General features: G+C 44.8%; 1 pseudogene; it reads left to right on the forward strand.

Annotated features, from left to right (window-relative positions):
- Positions 1-17,719: 17,719 nt before the first annotated feature.
- On the forward strand, positions 17,720-23,443 carry LOC136549566 (probable cellulose synthase A catalytic subunit 6 [UDP-forming]; annotated as a pseudogene).
- Positions 23,444-23,689: the final 246 nt, after the last annotated feature.

Raw genomic sequence — 23,689 nt, forward strand, 5'->3', positions numbered from 1 at the left:
AGAACAATCCTTGTGAGTAGCCAAAGGATTTGGGGGTTAACTACATATTCTAGAATGAGTTTCATTCTAACTCCTATGCCTCAGTGATCTTCAACTCAAGGAAGTCCAAGATTGTTAAGATGCAATATGTTGACTGGAAGGAGATCAAGGAGAAGGATAACCCTGAATTTGACAAGGTGATCAAGGCTTGTGAGCACTTTGGCCTCACTAATATCATGAGTTTCGAGTGCAATTGGAATGAGGAAGTGCTAGCCCAGTTTCATGCCACCTTTTACTATGACATCTATGCAGATGAGATCCACTAGATGACTGAAGGAAGACACTATCGCATTGACTTTGTGACCTTCAGTAGGATCCTTGGTTTTTGTGAGGAGGAGTGGGGCTTCACTTATATCCATGATGAGGCTAGAGCTGAGATTCATGACATTGCCTATATGTGGATTGATAGGAGAGAAGCTAATGGTCAAGTTAGTGGTTTGCGAAGCTACTACTACATCTTAAACAACCTGATTAGGCACACCATAAATCCCAAGGATGGAGCAGCTTTTGATCTTAATGGCTATGTGAGGAATGTGCTTGCTAGGTTTGCTCCTAGAGGTGATAGATTCAATGTCCCTCATTTCATGTGGCATGAGCTGAGGATTGCCATGGATGATGGGAGAAAGGGGATGCCCTATGCTCCCTATCTCATATTCATGATTGAGAGGGTCACTGGCTATAAGTTTGACAAAGATGGTCTCCATATTGTCTACAAGATTGAGAAGACCCAAGCCTCAGATGCTAGCAAGGCAATGAGACCCTCTCCTTCAATTGAGGACATGCATGAGTCCTCTTGCTCTAGGTCCCACAAAGGTAAGAAGATAGAGAAGTTTGGAAAATGGATCAAGACCATTTTTACCACTTGTACCTATGCAACGAGGACCGCATATGAGGACCAGTTGGAGAACCATGAGGCCAACCGAGAGACTAGAGAGTGTGCAGGGCTACCACCTCTTCCTCCAGCTGAGTCACCACTGAGGTTTGATAACCTCCCTAGCCTCTCCGACATGGATTCAGAGGATGATGAGAAGGAGCAGCAGGAATAGCCAGAGCTTGAGCCTCACATGACCTTGGCATCAACCTTAGAATCCTTGAGAAGGAGCACCAAACGCACTCATCACACTTTGACCACTCATCACCAAGGAAGGGCGGTGATGTCCTCTAATGACAATGATGATGATGATGGCAATGATGGAGATGTTGTCCATGGTGGAGATGATGTCGACTGGGAGGGCATCCAAGAAGATAAGGAGTGAGTTCGTTGGTTTTTCTTTTTTTCTTCTCTTTTTGGTGCTTTATGCCAAAGGGGGAGAAAATTAGAGGGGTCAACAACTTTTCAATGCCATGGAAAGGTTGCTACAGCAGGAGCTTCATGTTCTATCCTATGAGAGTAGTCTTCATTAGAGAGTCGCTCAAAACTCTATTTGTATAATAATGCTACCTAAGTACTCTTTATGTATGGGATATGGACATGTATTGATCTGTGTTGTAGCTTGTCATATAACTATGCTAGAATGTTCTTTTATATGAGTATTATATGTTGTGTGGTGCATGATTTTACCTATGTAGTTATAGCAAGTGCAGCAGTGCCGCACCTAGGCCCAATGCTGCGGCTAAGGAGCGGCAATGCCACACCTAGCTGTTATAGCAAATCTTGTTATGCATAAACTGTCATTCGCATAATGTCTACATACTTAACATAGTGTGAACCCCCCAATAGGAGCATGGATGTAGGGAAAGCCCCTTTACTTTCACTAAGATGTGAATTTGGCCTCTAATGCCAATATGAGAATTCAATTCTCCATTCACACACTTAGGGGGAGGCTATACACCCATGGCTTGAAAAATCTTAGTATTTATTTCATATCTTTTGTAAACTCTAATTGGGTTGTCATCAATCACCAAAAAGGGGAGATTGAAAGTGCAATCAAGCCCTAATTGTGGGTTTTGGTGATAATGGCCATATAATTAGAGGACTAATAAGATTTATCGAGATGACAAGCAGGGAATCAATATTTAAGGATGTTATAAGAAATGGATGAGCCCCCAATTACAAATGTTGACTGCTTCAAGCTCAAAGAAGGTTTAAATTTTTTATATCTCGAATTTGAGTATAGGAAAAGTCATACTATAAAGGGGGACACATTGCTTAATCTAAATTGTGCTACCAAGTGCTAAGTCTTTCACTTACATCCTTCGTTGCTCAGCCAAGACTGTCAGCTTTTCACTCTTATCCTTGTTGTCTTGCCTAGTGCGGTAGTGCCAAGGCACTACCGCTAAGCGACACTACCACAGTTGAGTCGCGCACTGCCATGACTTAATTAACCATTGGGCCTAGGGTGGTATTTATGCCTTTCCCTTTCCCTTCTAATGGCTCTCTCCTTCCTTCCCAACTGTTTAGTTCGTGCAGAAATAGAAGAGTGCTCTTCTCTCTCTCCTCCATTGGTGACCTTAAGCTCCCAAGCTTCTCTATTGATTTCCCCATCAATCCTTGAGAGAAAAAGGTCTCAAACTTGATTAGAGAGTAGATCCTTTGATCCCCAACTCTAAAGAGCACTTGGTTCATATTTTAGCCTGTGGAGCTATGTTTGTTACTCTTGGAGCTTGGCACCTAGCCGGCTAGAGCATCGCCCGTGGAGCTTGCCAATCCGTGTGGTAGCCCTAGGAGGTTTGTAACCATCTTTTAAAGCTAGTAAACTCACCCCTCATCTCTAGAGTCAACTCTCTTGACTTGAGAACAAGGAAGGGTTGTAAAGCCCTAAGCCTTAGTGGCGAGATGAACCATGGGATAAATCATTGTGTCATCGTGTGCTTGTTCTACGTTCTTGTGATTCATATTGTTGTTGAGGTGATTTCTAGGGTTTCTGGGTGATCTATTTGTGTGTGTTGTTCCTACCACTTCTAGTTGTCGATCTGTGAACTATATATCTGCAGGACCTCGGTAATTTATCTAATCTCAGTTTCCATACATAGATTTTGAATTGTATCTCAAAGTTGTCTGTGGGTGCGGTAGTGCCGCAGCATGGCAGTGCCGCAGCATGGCAGTGCTGCAAGATCAGAGCGGCAGTGCCACGGGTGGAATTTGATGTTTGGTTAAGTTTTGTTTTAAGAGGCCAATTCACAAACATTTTCAAGGGTGTTAGCACTCACTAGAATCTAATAGCATATGCAATGAGTTAGAACATCTAGTGGCACTTTGATAACTGCATTTCATGATGAGTTTCACCCCTCTTAATAGTATGGCTATCTATCATAAATGTGATCACACTCGCTAAGTGTCTCGATCACCAAAACACAAAAACTCCTATCAAGTTTCACCTTTGCCTTAAGCTTTTTGTTTTTCTCTTTCTTTTTTTCCAAGCCCGAGCACCTTGATCATCACCATGGCCTCCACCATCATCATGATCTTCACCATTTGCTTCACCACTTGGAATGTGCTACCCTATCTCATGATCACTTAGAGGAATAGGTTAGCACTTAGGGTTTCATCAATTTACTAAAACCAAACTAGAGCTTTCAATCTCCCTCTTTTTGGTGATTGATGATAACCCTTTCACAAAGATATGAATTGAAATTCAATTGAATCCATGTTGCTTGCCCAAGCATAGTTACCATGTGTAAAAGGATTTGGACAAGTTTTATGAACGTCCATTGGTAGCATTTGCTCCCCCTACATATGTGCTAAGAGTTTGGATTGAATCTTGCACATATGCATGAATTAGAGTTGTGGGAAAGTAATGTCTACCAAATGATGCTAAGGTATAAGAGATGGACCTTTAAAGCGTAATACCAATCGGAGTGCACCAAATATACCATCCTTAGCACCATAGTTAGTTAGATGCCTCTTGGAATTACTTGCAAAACACAAACACTAGATACCTCGTGAGATCAACATTATATGCAAGGTTCTAGTACCACTTGTGAAAGTAAAGCAAGTCATATCTAACTATCATCCTATGCAAGCTAGTTTTTCATTTTATCAATCAAACCTACAACTAGCATACACCACACAAGTATGAAATTTTAATTTAAAACTTGTGACATGCAAGGAATCATATGAAATGCACATACAAATGCATCAATCAAGTTTTTGAGATTGCTCCCCCTACTTTGTGTGCTCAAATTTTAATTTGATCCCCTTACTTTGATGTTTCTCCCCCTATGTCAAAGTTCTCCCCTTTGTCATCTTTTCACTATCTTTGTGCACTAATTTCTCCCCCTTTGTCATCAATGACCACAAATGTTTAATTTTAGATAGGTTAAGATTGTCAATGTCAATCAATGGGGTAAGGATCATTTTCCAAATTTGGTTCAATCCATATTACTTGCCAAAGATATTTAATTCGGTTTGAACCAAGGAAAAGCTTCTTCACATCTCATTTCAAGGGTTATCTTGACCATGTTGAGTTAAATACTTATAGCTCGTTTTCTAGATTAAACACAAGGTTCACAAGCCCACAAATATGTCATATGCTACCACTAGATCAAGTCAAGCATAGAAGGAATAGTGGTACCATAAAAGCATCAAATTCATTTAATTTTTATGAATAAGCCTATAAAACATGAGGAATGACTAGATGCACTAAACATGTACTTAGAAAAAGATATATGCATGCCAATCAACTTTTACCTTGGATTGCTCGAAGGAGAGGCATGTCATATAAGTAGAGGGTGCATCAACACATATTTGAGAAATCCAATATGTTCAATTCATTCCTTAGCTTGCAAAACCTCTTCTCATTTAGTGGCTTGGTGAATATGTCGACAAGTTGATCTTCGGTGCCCACACTCTCAATTGAAATGTCCCCTTTTTGTTGATCTCTTATAAAATGGTGGCAGACATCAATGTGCTTTGTTCTTGTATGTTGAACCAGATTGTTGGTTAGCTTGATTGCACTCTCATTGTCACATAGCAATGGCACTTTCTTGAACTTGATTCCAAAGTCATTCAATGTGGCTTCATCCAAAGAATTTGTGCACAACAACTACCGGCGGATATGTATTCATCTTTGGTAGTTGATAATGCAACATTATTTTGCTTCTTTGATGACCAAGAAATAAGTGACCTTCCCAATAGTTGACAAGTGTCTGAAGTGCTCTTCCTTTCAACCTTGCATCCTGCATAATCCAAGTCAAAATAACCAACTAGCTCAAACTTTGCTCCTTTGGGATACCATAAACCAACATTTTGTATATGCTTCAAGTACTTCAATATTCTCTTTGTAGCCTTCGAATGACTTTCTCTTGGTGACGCTTGAAATCTTACACACATGCACACACTAAACATGACATCCGGCCTTGATGCGGTCACATAGAGTAGGCTTCCCATCATAAAGCGATACAACTTTTGATCCACCATGTTGCCATTTGCATCACTATCCAAATTTCCATTTGTTCCCATGGGTGTGCTAATGGCTTTGCTCTCATTCATGCCAAACTTCTTGAGCATGTCTTTGATGTACTTGCCTTGACTAACAAATGTACCATTCTTCAATTGCTTGATTTGAAGTCCAAGAAAGTAACTCAACTCTCTAATCATGGACATCTTAAATTTATTTGCCATCATCTTTCCAAACTCTTCACATAAGTCTTGATTGGTTGATCCAAATATGATGTCATCAATATAGATTTGCAATACAAACAAGTCCTTGCCAATCTTCTTGGTGAAAAGAGTGGTGTCAACCTTGCCCATAATGAACCCTTTAGAGAGTAGAAAGTCCCTCAACCTCTCATACTATGCTCTAGGTGCTTGTTTCAATTCATACAAAGCCTCCTTCAACTTGTACATATGATTGGGCTTATTGTCATCTTCAAAACTAGGAGGTTGCTATTCTTCATTGTTGTAGCTATTGAAAAATGCACTCTTGACATCCATTTGATAGAGCTTGATGTTGTGGGTATAAGCATAGGCGAGCAAGATTCTAATTGCTTCCAATCTAGTAACCGGGCATATGTTTCTCCAAAGTCATGACCTTTAACATATGTATAGCCTTGTGCTACTAATTTTGCTTTGTTCCTCACTACTATCCCATCTTGATCTTACTTTTTTCTAAAGACCCATTTGGTTCCATTCACATTGCGGTTCTTTAGTCTCTCAACTAAATCTCATACTTGATTTCTTGTGAAGTTGTTCAATTCTTCATGCATAGCATTCACCCAATCAATATCCTTTAATGCTTCTTCTATCTTCTTTGGTTCAATGGATGACACAAAAATGAGAAGTGTTCACAAAATGATGCTAATCTTGATCTTGTTGGTACACCTCTAGAAATATCTCTAATTATATTGTCCAATGGATGTTGGAACTTGATTGCTTACACTTGCTTGATCATTAGGTTGAGATGATTTACTAGCCACTTGATCTTCTTCAATGTCATGAGAGCCACTTGAACTTGCTTGATTAGTGTCATCTTGCACATTTGAGTTAGAGACCACTTGCACTTGATCATCTTCTTCGCCAATCACTTGCCTAGGCCTCAATTCACCAACATCCATGTTCTTCATGGCATTTGAAAGTTGAATGCCTCTAAGATCTTCAAGATTCTCATTTTCATCTTGCGAACCCTTGGTTTCATCAAATTCAACATCATGAACTTCTTCAAGAGTACCACTTGTCAAATTCCAAACTCTATGATTTGCTAGTGGTTGAGTATCCAAGCAAAAATCCTTTATCACATTTCTTATTAAACTTGCTCAATCTAGTGCCTTTCCTCAAGATATAGCATTTGCAACCAAAGACCCAAAAATATGCAATGTTAGGCTTTCTACCATTCAAGAGATCATAAGGTGTCTTCTCCTTTAAAGAGTGAAAATATAGGCGGTTACTACAATAGCAAGCCATGTTGATCGCTTCGGCCCAAAAGGATTGACTCATATTGTACTCACTAAGCATAGACCTTGTCATATCAATAAGTGTTATATTCTTCCTCTCAACAAGGCCATTTGATTATGGAGTGTACTTGGCCAAGAATTGATGTCTAATTTCAAACACACAACTCATCAATTCTAGTGTTCTTGAACTCACTACCATTGTCACTTCTAACTCTCTTGATGGTGTCTCAAATTCATTGTGAATGCCCTTGACAAATGATTTGAAAGTTGCAAACACATCACTCTTGTCCACTAGAAATAATGCCCAAGTGTATCTAGTGTAGTCATCCACTATCACAAAGATATATTTATTTCCACCGATGTTAGTGTATTGTGTTGGCCCAAACAAGTCCATGAGCAATAACTCAAATGTCTTGCTAGTGCTTATTATGCTCTTCTTAGGATGGGTGTTACCAACTTGTTCATCGGCTTAACAAGAGCTATAAAGTTTATCCTTCTCAAATACCACATCTTTCAAGCCTCTAACTAGATCATGCTTCACCAATCTATTCAATTGTTTCATTCCAACATGACCAAGACTTCTATGCCATAACCAACCCATACTAGACTTAGTGAACAAGCATGTTGATAATTGGGCTTCACTAGCATTGAAATCAACTAAGTATAGATTCTCATATCTAAAGCCTTTGAAGATCAAATTGGAGCCATCTATATTTATGATCTCTACATCATCTACTCTAAATATGCACTTAAATCCAAGATCACACAATTGAGCCATGGATAGTAAATTGAAGTTCAAGCTCTCTACTAGCAACACATTGGATATGCTCAAGTCATTGGATATTGCAATCTTACCAAGCCCTTTGACCTTGCATTTCCCATTGTCACCAAATGTAATACTATCATAACCATCGCTATCATTGGTGTTGACTGAGTTGAACATTCTTGCATCACTGGTCATTTGTTGAGTGCACCACTATCAAGAACCCAATGCCTTCCTCTGGCTTTATAATTGACCTATAAAAGAAGATCAATTCTTTTTATGTACCCAAACTTGCTTGGGCCCTTGAAGGTTAGTCATAAGCTCTTTGGCACCCAAATGGATTTCTTCTTTGAGCCTACAATTGGTGTACCAACAAACTTAGTCTTCACTCCATTCACACCCTTGGTAAGAAAATAACAAGAATCAAACTTAATTGAGGATATATTTGGTTGCTTGTTCTTGTTCTTACAATATTGCTCTACATGCCCAACTTGCTTGCATCTATTGCAAAACCGACCATTGTTCTTCACAAAACTAGTCTTATGAGAAGCAAAGGTCGCCTTGCTTTTCTTGGGAGTATAGCCCAATCCCTCTTTGTTGAGAGAAAATCTTTGTCTACCCAAGCTCTTTAGCAAGCGGGTCTTACCACCATAGGCATTTCCTAAGACACAAGTGAGCTCATTTACCTCCATCTTTAAGGTCTCATTTTCAACCATAAGTGAGGCATCATAAGTGAAACCATCACTCATAGGTGAAGTGGAAGTGGATGATGAGCTACATGAAGGGTTAGTGGGATCAATAACAATAGGTTTATAGAAAGATTCATCAATTATGTCACATGTTAAGCCTTTGTCACATGTTACAACATGCTCCTTCTCATTTTGCTCATCAAGTAGAGACAAATGAGCTTTTTTAAGCTTCTTGTGAGCCTTGTCAAGCTTCTTATGGGCTTCCTCTAGCCTCTCATGAGATGCATTGAGCTCATCAAAGGCTTACTTAAGGGCTTTATTTTCTTCCATAAGTCTTTGCATTCCCTTCTCTTTATGTCAAAATGTTCTTTAGCATCTTTCAACATGTCAATTAGTTTATTTTTAGTTGGTTCTTCATTATTATCACTTTCACTTTCATTATCATGTTACTCATCACATCCATCATCACAAGTTTGTACCTTAGTGGCCTTAGCCATGAAGCAAGTTGATGGAGTATCGAAGAGAGAAGGCTTCTCATCGATAGCAATGCTTGCAAGAGCCTTCTTCTTGGTAGTCTTGTCATCATCACTATCATCATCACCACTTGAGGAAGCATCACTATCCTAAGTGACCACATATAAACCACCATTTTTATTCTTCTTGAAGGTCATATTGTCCTTCTTCTCCTTTTTCTCCTTCTTGTCCTTCTTCTCATCATCTTCATTTTCACTATTGTAGGGGCATTGAGCAACAAGATGATCCTTGCTACCACACTTGAAGCACCTTCTTGACTCTTCCTTATTTTTTATGATGACTTCTTTCTCCTTGCATAATAGCCCTTCTTCACCATGAACTTGCCAAACCTCTTCACAAAGAGAGCCATCTTCTCATTATCATCAGCATCCCAAGAAAATGAGCCTTCATCATCACTTGATGTGTTTTGCTTGGCCTTGCCCTTGGATGATGATATGGCCTTGAATGCCACACTCTTCTTCTTCTCATACTTCTTGTCCTCTTTGTTCTCACTCTTCTCTTCCTTCTCATCATCATCTTTATATGTGTCATCGGTCATCACATCTCTTAATACATGGTTTGGTGTCATGGTGTCCAAACCACTCCTCACTAGAATAGTGACCAATGTGCTAAATCTCGATGGTAAGCATCTCAAGAACTTGTTGGAGAAGTCCTTGTCCTTCACCTCTTCTCCAAGTGCTTTGAGATCATTAACAAGCACTTAAAGCATATGGAACATCTCCAGCACACTCTCATCTCCCTTCATCTTGAAGCTTGCAAACTTCTTCTTGAGGATGTAAGCCTTGGCACCTTTTCACCGCTTGTGTGCCCTCAAATGATTCCTCCAACTTCTTCCATGTCTCATGAGCCATCTCAATGTTCTTGATTTGCTCAAATGTCCTTTCATCCACGGCATCATGAATAACACTAAGAGCAATATCATTGTTTTGGAGTAGCACTTCTTCGGTGGCGGTGGGAGTTGCCAGATCGGCTATCTCAATCTTGGTCTCCACCACCTTTCACATATTTCCATTGATTGACTTGATGTATGTTGTCATCTTAGCCTTTCAATAAGGATAGTTGGAGCCATCAAATTGGGGTGGCTTTTTTGGTGTTGTTGATTTGAGTCATTTTGACACCGAAGGTTGTTAAGCCTCAAATCACGGTGACCATGGCTCTGATACCACTTGAAAGGTCCTAATGGCTAGAGGGGGTGAATAGCCTATTAAAAATCTACAACAACAGTTAAGCCAAGTGGTTAGTCAATTAAACAGCGAAGCAAGTGTTGCGCTAGCCTACTAAAAATGCAAGCCTCCTATCTATAATTCTAGTTGCTACGATCTCTATTTTACACACAAGAGGCTATGTCACTACCACTAAGTTAGTGAGCTCTCAAAGACTAACTAAAGAGCCTCGCTAACCACTAGACAAGACACAAGCTAGCTCTCAAAACTAATTACACTAAAGAGCTTAGCTACACTAGGAATATAAGTACAACGGTGAGGTAGTGAAGATCTACCGACGTGGCAAGCGACAATCAATCAATCACAATGAATACCAATGAAATCCTTGGAGACAAGATGACACAAGATTTTTTACCGATGTTCACTTGCTTGCCGACAAGCTATGTCCTTATTGTAGCGATTCACCCACTTGAAGGTTCATGCGCTAATAGGCATCACACGCCTAACCCGCAATCGGGTGCCACACAATCAACACAAGATGGGGACCCACAAGCTACGAGCAATCCACTAGAGTACCTTTTGGCTCTCCACTGGGAAAAAGGTCAAGAACCGTTCACAATCACCACGATCAGAGCCAAAGACAATCACCTTCCTCCGCTCAATGATCCTCGCTGCACCAAGCCGTCTAGGTGGCGGTAACCACCAAGAGAAATAAGCGAATCCCACAGTGAAACATAATCACCAAGTGTCTCTAGATGCAATCACTCAAGCATTGTACTTAGATTCAATCTCAATCTCACAAAGATGATGAATCAATCATGAAGATGAGTGGGAGGGCATTGGCTTAGCTCACTAGGTTGCTATGTCAATGAAAATGGCCAGAGGGTGAGCTAGCACTAGCCAAACACCTTATATAGAGGCTCCATCGAAATAGAGCCATTGGGCAAATCATAGAGCCCTGCTTGAGGTGACTGGACGCGTAGGTCGCACTGACTGGACGTAGGACCCTAGTGTCCGGTCGTGGATCTTCGTCCATGTGTCCCCCTGGTTCAACGTTGATCGCCTGATCTCAACGGCTAGTTCCACCCACGCTCACGCTTAAATGATGATCGGACGCGCCGATACGGCGATCGGACGCGCCATGCCAGAGTCAGATCCCCGCGCGCCCGATCCACGCAGTCACCGAACGGACTCGCCAAAGGAATGACCGGACGCTCCACAATGTGGAGTTTGGTCACTTCTAGAGACGATCCAGAGCTGGTTTTTCTTGATCGGACGCGTCAGGACACGCATGACCGGACGCACCAGTGAGTCCGGTCACCACTGCCTCGCTCTGCCGCTTGCGTCAACGTACGTCGGCACCTGACCAGACGTAGGCCCTGCGCGTCCGGTCACTTTTACTATTTAGCGTCCAGCCAACAGACAGACAACGCGCCTCACTACCCTGATGATCGGACGCACCCAATGCCGAGTCTGGTCACTTTGTGACCAGCGTTCGATCAGAGACAAACAGCGCCACCACAACTCCAACTTCTCCACCCTTACTCAAATGTGCTAACCACCAAGTGTTTCACGTTGTGCACGTGTGTTAGCAAGTTTTCATAAACATTTTCAAGGGTGTTAGCACTTACTAGAATCTAAATGAATATGCAATGAGTTAGAACATGTAGTTGCACTTTGATAACCACATTTCACGACGAGTTTCACCCCTCTTAATATTATGGCTATCTATCCTAAATGTGATCACACTCGCTAAGTGTCTCGATCACCAAAACACAAAAACTCCTATCAAGTTTTACCTTTGCTTTGAGCTTTTTGTTTTTCTCTTTCTTCTTTTCCAAGCCTGAGCACCTTGATCATCACCATGGCCTCCACCATCATCATGATCCTCACTATTTGCTTCACCACTTGGTATATGCTATCCTATCTTATGATCACTTAGAGGAATAGGTTAGCACTTAGGGTTTCATCAATTTAACAAAATCAAACTAGAGCTTTCAGTCCTTCATTCGCTTTTATAAGGCGTGATCAAACATGACATGGTCTTCCAGACTATATTTTGACTCTTTATTTATTTTATATACTATTTATATTTATAAATTTACGATAATCGGATAGTACATTCAATTACCAATTGAACCATATCAACTTTATAGTGTAATAATTAAAATTGCTAGCTAAATTATTAGTCAAAGATTTTAAAGTTTGAACCCTAATATGTGTGCGCGCCTTATAAAAAAGAATGGAGGGAGTATTTGAAAAAGATTAAAGGATTTGGGCATTTGCAAAGTTGCCATCGACTTATTTTGCAATATTGCAAGAATGGCATTAACAGGTCATAGTATTTTTGCAACGTTGTAGTGGCGAACTTCGGGTGATGATTTGAAGCAGCGGCAAATTTGAAGTTTCCCCAAATATGAGCGAGGTATATCCAAATGTTATGCTAATTATTTAGTGAGATGAGAAGAAGATACACTATTTGTTGTAGTTTTTACTAAAAAGCTGCAAGCCTGTGATTGTCATGCATGTTTAACCTGCCTGTGATTGTCATATTTGATCTGTCCTAGCATTTGACATACATACTTCCTCTGTTCCTAAATAATTATCATTGTTGGTGTGCATACCACAAGTTTAACTAGGTTTTTAAAAAATACATGTAACATTTATAGTATATCTAAATCAGTGATGCACGGCTATTTAGGACAGATAGAGTATATCTAAACTAAGTGGCGGTGCACGGCTAGGGACGGAGGAGCCAAGAAGAAGAGGAGAGGAGGCGGTTTGCATGCACCAGTGGGCAGTGATGCCACCGGGCCGAGACCTGGCTGGATCTATTCTAGTGTCAACTCAAAAGGCTTGCTTGGTAGTAGTAGCCCCATCGGTTCTGTCGTTCTGTTGGACCTGTGAGTTGTGACCGACGCCGCCGAAGACGCTGCGGCATTTTGTTACTTGTGCGGATTTGGCAGAGTCGCAGAGATGATGCGGATTACTGGTCATTAACAAAAGGAGGGTCAGTCCCGATCACAGTAAGTCTAGGTAGTGTTTAAAGTAAAGTTTAGAGATATGTCAAGTTGGAATGACATATGGGAGTGTTAGGATAATAATGATAAAACAAATTACAGAAGTCATCGGTAATCCACGAGACGAATTTATTAAGTCTAGTTAATCTAGCATCAGCACATGTTTACTGTTGCACCACATTAACTGTCAAGTCATGGACTAATTAGGCTTAAAAAATTAGTCTGGTAAATTAGTTGTAATCTGTGCAATTAGTTATTTTTAGTCTATTTTTAATATTCTACGTATGTGTCCAAATATTCGATGTGAGAGAGAGTAAACTTTAGAGCGAGAAACTAGACAAGACGTTAGTTAGCGGTAACAGTAACAGTGGTAGCTATACCTAAACCACATGCTCCTACTACAGCCACGGTATGTACGAGTCAGTCGGTGAAGGAAAGGATTGTTGAGGAGCTAGCTAGGAGCCTAGGATCCATGTGTTGTCCATGCATGTGGGCAGAGGTGAACAAGAAAAACAACGGGCATGCTGTTGCGTGATGTGTAGCTTGACAGGGAATTAGAGAAACTTCGCAGCGCGATCGGTCATGTGCCTGGTGCCCCCAGTGGCTGCGGCGTTGTTTAATTATATTAGTCCCTCCCTGGGGGCTGGGGCGCTCGTGGTCCAGCTGCCCAAATCGCAAAACAAAGGTGGCCGAGCTGGAGGACGGGGACGGGGTGGGCGATGCGGCGACGGAGACCAGAAGGGACGGACGGAAACTGTCGGCGGCTGCCCTCTGCTGTGCTGGGTGGGCTGGCACCTGGCAGGCCACGTGAAAATGCCTGCGAATGGAAGGGAAACGTATACGGAGAAAGCGCGTGGAGCGGGGGTACTTGCATTGCATTGGCTCATTGGCTGGGGGCCCGCCCGCGCGATGCCTACGGAAACGGACGGCCCGGGCCGGGCCGGGCCGGGGCGGCGTTTTTTACTTACGGAGTACGTCGTGCGGCACAGGATCCTCGTGCCACGTAGGGTACGTCCACACCAGAGGACACCACGGGCTTTTCGTGCTGCAGGTACTCTTATAATGTATGTATGTATGTATGTATGTATCTGCGCTGTCGGTCATGCATGGTACCTGCCTTTCCTAATTAACAATGCAATGTTCTACTGAAACGCATCACCACAGTTCTATTTTTATACATGGATCGGAGCTACCTCCGAGCTGAACTTTACAAGTACCCATCATCTTCCGGTAACTAATTCCTACTAACATTGTCCTGTCTTGCATCTATTTAATTTGCGATGTACTATTTGCTCTGTCATTCACTACGCTGCATGCCACCACGCCATTTAAGCCCACATGACAGAGTGGTTCCACTGAATAAAATAGAGCATTACTCACATGCACCACACCTAATATGACACTTGATCGACCTACCACATCCCCATGCCTTGATTCTCGTTACCTTTTTTTTAATATCTTATTACATTATTAGGCTCATGATAGTGCCACTGCCACGGTACAGAATAGAAGCAAATATATATGTTTCCATTCCTATACTGTGCTCACGGTTACTGTGCTCCGATGACTGAGCCCTTTCTCGTCAGTTAACTTCTAGGGGTATTGGGTTATTCACAAGTCAAAGCTGAGGTGATTCTCCCCCCCCCCCCCCCCCCCCCCCCCCCCCCACCCCCCCAAAGTAGGGGTGATCCAAAACACAATATTCTATTAATTATTATGTGCCTCGAGAAGCTCCCTTAATTTTGCCTTGCCAAGTGGCGCTCTATTGTTTATCATCACCACTCTATCTCCATCATCCACCACACCATATCTTGTCTTAATTACCTCTGTGAAGTCAAGGTTGACACTCTACTCCAATGTGGAAGGCCACTGGCTCGCTCAAGGTTGCCTGCCATTCTAACACCATGATGAAAACGGTGGCCTTATAACTAAAAATCTGAGGTGATTGTGGTAATACAAAACTAAATCTACCTTAATGGAAACACACCTCTTCCTTGAGCCCACCATCACTGCAAATAATATATGCAATGGAAGCATGTTAAGATAGCATGAACAATGGAATGTGCATTTCAAAACAATCTGACCCAACGCAACACTATTCATAGCCACTCCCATCACTATTGATAACATGCCATAGATTCGTCACCATCTCAACATCTTACCAATGAGCCCATTGCTACCATCCACGGAGGTGGTGCACAGGCTGTGATATCAGGCATATAGGTTGTCGGAGAAAGACGAGATGTGGGGGGTTTGCAAGATTTTCTTAACCCACAATGCCTCAATGGTTATAAACAAGCGCAAAACTCTCTATGGAAAATTATATCAAAACCGATAAAATTTCTTTGAGTAATTTGATGAAAACCTCAGACGAACCTCTTTTTTCAACTGAAATTATATACCCAAGTTAGCATCAGGTGTCGCTGTTATCTTCCCTTAATCCTTTGTCCAGGCCAGCAAGCCACAGTTAAGCTGTTCAGACATTCTACCAACCTTTTCCCTTCACTCTCTCTCTCATACCGCTGTCAGTCATCAGCCCATTAGTTGCCGTTTTGGTGCTGCACCGACACCGACACTTTCTCTCTCCCCTCTCCCTCACTGACCCCTCCTTTTTCTTTAGAGAGAAAAAAAAAACAAAAGAAAAGCCCCCGCTAATCAGCAGCAGCTGGTAACAACGCGGTGGTTGCGCTCTTCTGCTCTCCAAGGAAGCAACGCACCACACCAACGCCAGCGTCAACGCGGCGCGGCATTATTATAACGAGGCTTTTAGCTGTGTGTCATTAATTTTTTTTTTTTGTAAAATTTGCACGAGCCATTAAAAAAGTTGAGCTCCCATGAGTGCCATCGTTCTGAACTTCTGAGATCTCCAAGTCATTCTGTCTGTGTTCTGTTTGTTTCTTATCGTTTGACAGCCCTTACATATGGGGCCGGTCAATGTAAACGTCCAAAATACCCTTCTCTTATCCTATCCTCTTGCTTCTTTCTCTCTCTGTTAGGTGGGGCTAAATTGTCAGCGACCCGGCTCCACCTTCCTCCTTGCCGCGTGCCAGCCTCGCGCCGCACCGATGCCGGGGTGGAGCTCGTTCGCCCGCGGCTGCACCCGCACCCGCACTGGGGCGGAGTTCGCTCGCGCTCGCGGTGGCCGGGCGGAGCTCCTCCGCACGCGCGCCCGTGGCGACCTGTCCTCCGTGGCGCGGCACTCCCGCGCTAAGATCGGTGGCGCGGCAGGCCCTGCCCCGTCAGCGGTCAGCGATTCCGGTCGCCGCCACGTCAGCACTCTGTCGCACCACCATGTATGACGCGGCACAGGCATTTGGCCGCGCCAGGGCAATAGGCACGGCCAAAAGTGTTAGTTTTAAAAAAAACCCGACCGTGTTAGATTTAAAATTAGTTTTCAAAAAGTGTTAAAATTAAAAAAATTCCCACGCGGGCAGCCGAGCCGGAGCTGCCCTCCACACGCACCCGTGGAGCCTGGGGCGAAGCTCCCCCCTGAGCGCGCTCGTGGCGGTCGGTCTTGGTGAGCAGGTCGTTGATGGCAGAGAAGATGACAAGCTCGGCCTCGGCGCGGGAGGACTCGAGGTCACGCGACGGCGAGATGTAGTGCTGCACGTACGGCAGGCACGTCTCCTCCTCGAGCCCAGACCGCTCTAGCAGCCACGTCATGAACCGGACACTACGCTCATCGAAGCCCGGCCACATGCAGGAGTGCTCCAAGAACGTCACGAACGGGACGCGGCAGTGGGTTTGGTGCGGAAGCACGCGAAGTCCACCCAGGTACACCGTGCGCACCCGAAGCATCAGGTACAGGGCTTCAGCCGCTTGAGCTACGCCGAGGAGCCGCAGTGGAGGAGGGCGCAGGGAGGTGGCATCCGCGCCGCACGAGACGGTGGCTGCGGCGAACTCTACCGGGACGCGTGCAAGACGATGGCCGCCTCGAGCACAGCTGGCAGCTGCGCCTGTGGAGGGCCATGCAGGCCGGTAGTGGTAGCATAGTCGGGCACGATGCGATGCTCGGTAGCGACCGCGTTGGTGCAAGGCAGCATGAAGCAGTTAACACGCGCTTTGGCAATGGCGTTGGCAGCGGCGCGATGTCGCCGGGGTCAGCAGCGTGGGCAGCAGCGCGATGCCTTCTCGTGTTCGTGCTCACCGTGTCGCCCGATCGCTAGTTGAGGGGACGCGAGCCGGGGCTCATCGCTCTGGGCGTTGGCGTCTCCGCGTCTTCGTCGACCTCGGCCTTGGCCTCCTGCACCATTGAGGCTCGCCGCCACGCCAAGCCGGGAGCCAACCCCACCGTCTGCGACCTCGTCAAGCCGACATTCGAGCCTACGGTCACACTACCTCGAGCACTCGGGACGACAACGAGGGTGGAGAATCAGGCCATAGCGTAGAGCTCCCTCGGCCCTTCGTGTACACCGGAAAGAGAAGAGAGAGAGAAAGAGAAAGTTTGGGTGATTGATAAACGCACCCAACTGTAGGGTAAAATGGTCATTTTCACCTGTCTGACACCGTTAAATAGAAAAGTGGACGGAATAGCTTTCAGAGGGAAAAAGTTTAGAATGATACCACTCGTGGGAGCTTAACTTTTTTTTAATGATTTATGTATAATTACACGGCTTTTTAATGGCGCGCTGGTAAAAAGCCTCTTATTATACCACCACCACACCCACCCCATTCCACAGCTCATACCAGAGCAGCCGACAGCGCAGAGCAGCCCAGAGCGGCGGCGCGCGCACCGCGGTGAGACCAGCAGACCAGAGGGGGGAGGACTACCTACATTTCCCTGTGCCGCCGCCGCGGGGTCCGTGCGCGAGCGAGATCCGGCGGGGCGGGGAGCGCCAGAGATGGAGGCGAGCGCGGGGCTGGTGGCTGGCTCGTACAACCGGAACGAGCTGGTGGTGATCCGTCGGGAGTCAGGAGGCGGCGGAGCCGTCGGCGGGGGCGCGGCGCGGCGGGCGGAGGCGCCGTGCCAGATATGCGGGGACGAGGTCGGGGTGGGCTTCGACGGGGAGCCCTTCGTGGCGTGCAACGAGTGCGCGTTCCCGGTCTGCCGCGCCTGCTACGAGTACGAGCGCCGGGAGGGGTCGCAGGCGTGCCCACAGTGCCGGACCCGGTACAAGCGCCTCAAGGGGTGCCCGCGCGTGGCGGGCGACGAGGAGGAGGACGGCGTCGACGACCTGGAGGGCGAGTTCGGCCTGCATGACGGCGGCGCCGGGGGCCACAACGACGACCCGCAGTACGTCGCCGAGTCCATGCTCAGGGCGCAGATGAGCTACGGCCGCGGCGGGGACGCGCACCCCAACGGCTTCAGCCCCGTCCCCAATGTGCCGCTCCTCACCAACGGCCAGATGGTACACACCTGCTCCTGCTCTCCTCTTCCTCTCCTCTCCTCTGCTGCTTGCATTGCTTGCTTGCTTTCGGTTGAGATTGAACTCGATCGTGACTGGACATGCTCGCTGCGTCCTGCAGGTTGATGACATCCCGCCGGAGCAGCACGCGCTCGTGCCGTCCTACATGGGCGGCGGCGGCGGCGGGGGCAAGAGGATCCACCCGCTCCCCTTCGCAGATCCCAACCTTCCAGGTGCGTGATTCACGCTGTTTGATGTTGGAATCTGCCAATGCGAATGCCACAATGTCTAAACCGCCGTGTGTTCATGACCGTCTTGGTGCTGCCGCAGTGCAACCGAGATCCATGGACCCGTCCAAGGATCTGGCCGCCTACGGCTACGGCAGCGTGGCCTGGAAGGAGAGGATGGAGGGCTGGAAGCAGAAGCAGGAGCGCCTGCAGCATGTCAGGAGCGACGCTGGCGGTGATTGGGATGGCGACGATGCAGATCTGCCACTGTATGTGCTCTGCTCATCCACACATGTGTGTTGACTATTAGTTGTTCCTACCACTAGCTGCTTTGATTACTTTCCTTTGGGTGCTGAGTGCTGACGGTGCGCTACAGTCTGTATGCTTATTACTGAAGTTAGCTGATGCCAGCTGCTTGCACTAGATATCTAATGAACTACAAGAGTGCGATGTACACTTTTATTAAACTGCTAATCTCCAGCTAGGCACACATAAAAGTGATATCCAATTTCATTAGGCAATAAAAGGTTATAGTATTTAATCACAATATATCTAAAAATCCCAACTGTTTATGCAAGCAGCTGCACAACTATATGAGTTGGAGAGAATCCAGAATACAAGCTCAACTGTTTATGCAATTCTGAATTTGCAGACTAAGATGATACAGCACCTATATGCAATTTTTGTGTGTGGTGTATTTGTTGCTTCATTTCATCTTAATGTTTTTCATCATGGTCGTTGCCTGTATATTCATAGAATCCTACATAGTGGTGTAGATAATTTTGCATTGCATTTTAAGATCTTATCTTTATCTTCTAAGTCATCTGCAAAGTAGTATTTGATAAGGCCAACTTATGCCCTTTCTTTTCATAGATTATTACTAGTATGTGGTTCTAAAATGTTCTGCAAATTTCTTGTGCAGAATGGATGAAGCTCGGCAGCCATTGTCCAGAAAAGTCCCAATACCATCAAGCCGAATCAATCCCTACAGGATGATTATCGTTATCCGGTTGGTGGTTTTGGGTTTCTTCTTCCACTACCGTGTGATGCATCCGGCGAAAGACTGCGTTTGCATTATGGCTCATATCTGTTATCTGTGAAATCTGGTTTGCCATGTCCTGGATTCTTGATCAGTTCCCAAAGTGGCTTCCAATTGAGAGAGAGACTTACCTGGACCGTTTGTCACTAAGGTTAGTCGCATCATTGCATGATTAATGGAATAAATGCTTGCCCTATTTTCTTTCTAAAATTCCAAAGCTAAGAAGTTCATTGTTTGTCTGACCAGGTTTGACAAGGAAAGGTCAACCCTCTCAGCTTGCTCCGATTGACTTCTTTGTCAGTACGGTTGATCCCTCAAAGGAACCTCCCTTGGTCACAGCGAACACTGTCCTTTCCATCCTTTCCGTGGATTATCCGGTTGAGAAGGTCTCCTGCTATGTTTCTGACGATGGTGCTGCGATGCTTACATTTGAAGCATTGTCTGAAACATCTGAATTTGCAAAGAAATGGGTTCCTTTCTGCAAAAAGTTTAATATTGAGCCTCGTGCTCCTGAGTGGTACTTCCAACAGAAGATAGACTACCTGAAAGACAAGGTTGCCGCTTCATTTGTTAGGGAGAGGAGGGCGATGAAGGTACAATGTTTATCCTGTGTTATGCTTTTCTGTGCAATTTCCTAACTTGTATGAACAGGCTAGTTACATGACTTTGTTTTTCATTCAGAGAGAATACGAGGAATTCAAGGTAAGGATCAATGCCTTGGTTGCAAAAGCCCAAAAGGTTCCTGAGGAAGGATGGACAATGCAAGATGGAAGCCCCTGGCCTGGAAACAACGTACGCGATCATCCTGGAATGATTCAGGTACACGTTTATAGTCCTTGGTGTTATAATACATGCTAGTACAGTTTATCGTTGCCATTGTCCTATTTCTCTCTTTGTTTTCTTCGAATTGAAAATTTGTCTGACTTAACGTCAAAATGCTCAAATTTCTGTGTCAACAGGTGTTCCTTGGCCAAAGTGGTGGTCGTGATGTAGAAGGAAATGAGTTGCCTCGCCTTGTTTATGTCTCAAGAGAAAAGAGGCCAGGTTATAACCATCACAAGAAGGCTGGTGCCATGAATGCATTGGTAAAATCTCTGCACCTGATGCCTTTTATCATTATTCTTGTAACCTAATAGCAGTGCATGATTGATGCTTTGTTGTTGTTTTGTGTTCATAATTGATAGGTCCGTGTCTCTGCTGTCTTATCAAATGCACCATACCTATTGAACTTGGACTGTGATCACTACATCAACAATAGCAAGGCCATAAAAGAGGCTATGTGTTTCATGATGGATCCTTTGGTGGGGAAGAAAGTGTGCTATGTCCAGTTCCCTCAGAGGTTTGATAGTATTGACCGTCATGATCGATACGCTAACAGGAACGTCGTCTTTTTTGATGTAAGATTCAGCTTCCCTGTTCCAACACCTTAAGCTCTTCATTTTGTTGTCCGTGTCACATAGGTTTTCTAACACTTGCCTCATACAGATCAACATGAAAGGTTTGGACGGTATTCAAGGACCCATCTATGTGGGTACTGGATGTGTTTTCAGACGGCAGGCACTGTATGGTTATGATGCTCCTAAAACGAAGAAGCCACCATCAAGAACTTGCAACTGCTGGCCCAAGTGGTGCCTCTCTTGCTGCTGCAGCAGGAACAAGAATAAAAAGAAGACTACAAAACCAAAGACAGAGAAGAAGAAAAGATTATTTTTCAAGAAAGCTGAAAACCCTTCTCCTGCATATGCGTTGGGTGAAATTGAGGAAGGTGCTCCAGGTATTGTCAACCTTTCAAACATAGCTTACAACAGCACTGTTAAAGTTCAAAAAATCAGGACAGTTCTTCTGTTCAACCATTTCATGTTGACTTCACTACCTGTTGTGTAGAGTAAGGGGATGAAAGCATTTCTGTTTCTATTTGACACTTGTGAATAACATTTCACTGTTCTCCAGGTTCTGACATTGAGAAGGCTGGAATTGTAAATCAACAGAAACTAGAAAAGAAATTTGGGCAGTCTTCTGTTTTTGTTGCATCAACACTTCTTGAGAATGGTGGGACCCTGAAGAGTGCAAGTCCAGCTTCTCTTCTAAAGGAAGCTATACATGTTATCAGCTGCGGCTACTGAAGACAAGACTGACTGGGGGAAAGAGGTCTATATACCATATAACCTGATTCAAAGACTTGACTCTACTTAAGATATATGGTACTAAGTAGATCATTGTTTCTTGCAGATTGGCTGGATTTATGGATCAATTACAGAGGATATCTTGACTGGATTTAAGATGCACTGCCATGGTTGGCGGTCTATTTACTGCATCCCGAAGCGGCCTGCATTCAAAGGTTCCTGCACCTCTGAATCTTTCTGATCGTCTTCACCAGGTCCTTCGTTGGGCTCTTGGATCTGTTGAAATTTTCTTCAGCAAGCACTGCCCACTTTGGTACGGATATGGTGGCGGGCTAAAATTTTTGGAAAGGTTTTCTTATATCAACTCTATTGTATATCCCTGGACATCCATTCCTCTCTTGGCTTACTGTACCTTGCCTGCCATCTGCCTGCTCACGGGGAAATTTATCACACCAGAGGTAAATATATATTATCCTTATTAAAAATAAAGAGAGAAAAAAATCTGGTTTTATTCTTGAATCTTACCTGTCAACTTTGCTTCAAATTGCAGCTTACCAATGTTGCCAGTATCTGGTTCATGGCACTTTTCATCTGCATCGCTGTCACTGGCATCCTTGAAATGAGATGGAGTGGTGTGGCCATCGATGACTGGTGGAGAAACGAGCAGTTCTGGGTCATTGGAGGTGTTTCTGCACATCTCTTCGCTGTGTTCCAAGGTCTTCTCAAGGTCCTTGCCGGTATCGACACGAGCTTCACCGTCACATCAAAGGCCGGGGACGACGAGGAGTTCTCAGAGCTGTACACATTCAAATGGACCACCCTGTTGATACCTCCCACCACTCTTCTCCTGCTGAACTTCATCGGGGTTGTGGCTGGAATCTCGAACGCCATCAACAACGGGTACGAGTCATGGGGTCCTCTCTTCGGGAAGCTCTTCTTCGCGTTCTGGGTGATCATCCATCTGTACCCGTTCCTCAAGGGTCTGGTGGGAAGGCAGAACCGGACGCCGACGATCGTGATCGTCTGGTCCATCCTGCTGGCCTCGATCTTCTCGCTCCTGTGGGTCCGCATCGACCCGTTCCTCGCCAAGAGCGATGGTCCTCTTCTGGAGGAGTGTGGTCTGGACTGCAACTAAAGATGAAGAGGCCGTCACTCAAAGTTCTGTCGCAGGCGAATTATGCCTGATTTTTTTGGAATTCTTTCCTGTAGATAGAAACACAGATCCCAGGCATTTCTTCTGTGTGTCCATGGTGAGGGCTGTGACATCTCTGAGCTTTTTTACCGAAGACTGTCCATGCCTGCTGCTGGTGGTTCTTCAACATTCTTATCCGAGGAAAACTGGAGTTGAATTGAATCTTTCAGGCAGCAGCAGGGATTGATCTGCCAGCCACCGCGGGGCAGGAGAAAGGTGCCAAGTGTTTGTTGAGTAAATTAAAGTTTAAGTTATACACAGTCATGCACATTCCAGAGTATGTCCTGCCCATTGTATTCCCCATTTACAGTTGTATACTAGCAACAAGAACAGATTGGTTAGGAGTTGATTCTTTTTAGCAATGATGTGTCCCGCCCTTGTGTTGTAAAATCCGCCGCCCGTTCGCCCAAAACCGCGGTGGGCGGCGCTGTTTGCTGCTCCTGTGATCGTATAGAAACGAAACCCTTGTTCTTTGACATGTTGTACTTTGATGAAGGAAGGAAGGTTGGAATGGAACACCTGGACTCACATGTGTGTATCTCTGTCTCCTTTTTTTCTCCCCCTCTCGATTCGGGAATGTAGTGGAGCTACAGCCTACAGCAGGAGGCCCGCCTCGCCCGGAACGGACACCGTCACCGGAGGCACCGGGCCGGGAAGGAAGCGCGTGCATGTGCATGTGAGGCTGGACGGCGCTGGCTGCGTACTGACTGACGCGTATGGCGCC

This window comes from Miscanthus floridulus, chromosome 4 (assembly GCF_019320115.1).
Source record: "Miscanthus floridulus cultivar M001 chromosome 4, ASM1932011v1, whole genome shotgun sequence".
NCBI classification, from domain to species: domain Eukaryota; kingdom Viridiplantae; phylum Streptophyta; class Magnoliopsida; order Poales; family Poaceae; genus Miscanthus; species Miscanthus floridulus.